The following is a 2,197-nucleotide window of genomic DNA, read 5'->3' as shown; positions in this document are numbered from 1 at the left end:
AAAACTTGAAAAACACTTGATGGCATCATCAAATGAAAATATATCCCAGATTTTTTTGCACTGTACTTCTAAGTTTGGAATTATTTACTAGAGTATTTTGTACACCATTTTGTTAATTTATTAAAATATAGATTGATTTGTTTATTCAGAAAATATTTATTAAACATTTATGACATGAGTCCTTGTTCTAGCCTGAAATAAAGCAGGGGACAAGACAGACTAGATCCTTTTTCTATGTGAGGAGATAAACATTTTATTCATAACTTTGGAGTGTCAACAATTACATAAAGTGAATAGAACGAAATGGTGGAATAGAATAAATGTGAGGGGGTGGAAAAATATAGGTGATGTTGCTATTTTAGAGTGGGTGGTCAAGCAATGATGAAGAGAAAAGCATTCTAGGCAGTGGGAACAACAAATAGGATGAACAATGGACATGCTGGAAAAGCTGAAAGAAGACCAGTGAATTGTACAGTGAATTGGAGAGAGAGTGAGGTTAGAGAGGTAGATAGGCCAGACCATATTACAGAAGGAGAAAAATAGACCGGAGCCGCTGCCGCCAAGTCTGGATCCAGCGCTGCGCACCACCAAGACCCCTCCGCCGTGGACTCCCGATTGTTTTTGGCTCTAAGTCCAAAATGGCAACTCTCAAGGATCAGCTGATTGTGAATCTCCTAAAGGAAGAACAAACCCCCCAGAATAAGATTATAGTCGTTGGGGTTGGTGTTGTTGGCATGGCCTGTGCCATCAGTATCTTAATGGAGGACTTGGCAGATGAACTTGCTCTTGTTGATGTCATGGAAGACAAATTAAAGGGAGAGATGATGGATCTCCAACATGGCAGTCTTTTCTTTAGAACACCAAAAATTGTCTCTAGCAAAGACTATAATGTGACTGCAAACTCCAAGCTGGTTATTGTCACAGCTGGGGCGCATCAACAAGAGGGAGAAAGCTGTCTTAATTTGGTCCAGCATAATGTGAACATCTTTAAATTCATCATTCCTAATGTTGTAAAATACAGTCCCAACTGCAAATTGCTTACTGTTTCCAATCCAGTGGATGTCTTGACCTACGTGGCTTGGAAGATAAGTGGCTTTCCCAAAAACTGTGGTATTGGAAGTGGTTGCAATCTGGATTCAGCCCGGTTCCATTACCTAATGGGGGAAACGCTGCGAGTTCACCCATTAAGCTGTTGTGGCTGGGTCCTTGGGGAGCATGGACACTCTAGTGTGCCTGTGTGGAGTGGAGAGAACGTTGCCGGTGTCTCCCTGAAGACTCTGCACCCTGATCCGGGCACTGATACAGATGAGGAACAGTGGAAAGTTCACAAACAGCTGGTTCAGAGTGCTTATGAGGTGATCAAACTGAAAGGCTACACATGCTGGGCCATGGGACTATCTGAGGCAGATTTAGCAGAAAGTATGATGAAGACTCTTAGGCGGGTGCATCCAGTTTCCACCATGATCAAGGAAGGGTCTCTATGGAATAAAAGAAGACGTCTTCCTTAGCGTTCCTTGCATCTTGGGACAGAACGGAATCTCAGATGTTGTGAAGGTGACTGACACCTGAGGAAGAGGCCCGTCTGAAGAAGAGTGCAGATACACTTTGGGGGATCCAGAAAGAGCTCCAGTTTTAGTCTCCTAATGTACCCCCTCACTGTCTAGGCTACAACAGGATTTTAGTTGGAGATTGTGCATATTGTCCCTTTTATCTGATCTTTGACTAAAAACATCAATTTCCTAAAGATAGAAATAGTAATGGTTCATAAAACCCTGCATCTCTATTCTGATGCTGGATGGTATTTACCTTGTGTGGTCCTGAACTGGTTAGTGTGAAACAGTTCCACCTCCTCAAGGGCAAGACTGCCAACGTAGCACACACTACAGTTGCCCTTCAAACTAGATGTGTGTTCACTATGTGTTATATAACTTGTGGTTCCTTTACCCAACGTGCTTAGTCCAACTTTTTCTCCCCAGTCAATCACATCCTGGGATCCAATGTATAAATCCAGTATTGCATGACTTGTACATAACTGTTCTTAAGGATCTTATTTTGTGTACTCTATGAATCAGATTATTATACATTGTCATATAATTTAAAAGGAAAGTCTACCTATAAATAATGCAGCCAACTATCCAAGTGTCATATACCAACTAAAACACCAAATAAACCTTGAACAGTGACTACTCTGTTAATA

General features: G+C 41.5%; 1 pseudogene; it reads left to right on the top strand.

Annotated features, from left to right (window-relative positions):
• Nucleotides 1–625: 625 nt before the first annotated feature.
• Nucleotides 626–1,636, top strand: LOC129069807 (L-lactate dehydrogenase A chain-like; annotated as a pseudogene).
• The last annotated feature ends 561 nt before the right edge of the window (nucleotides 1,637–2,197 follow it).

This window comes from Pteronotus mesoamericanus, unplaced genomic scaffold (genome assembly GCF_021234165.1).
Source record: "Pteronotus mesoamericanus isolate MK-2021 breed Mesoamerican mustached bat unplaced genomic scaffold, CSHL_Meso_final contig_24, whole genome shotgun sequence".
NCBI lineage: Eukaryota > Metazoa > Chordata > Mammalia > Chiroptera > Mormoopidae > Pteronotus > Pteronotus mesoamericanus.
The sequence above is the reverse complement of the archived record's forward strand: the minus strand, read 5'-3'. Positions and strand labels throughout refer to the sequence as shown.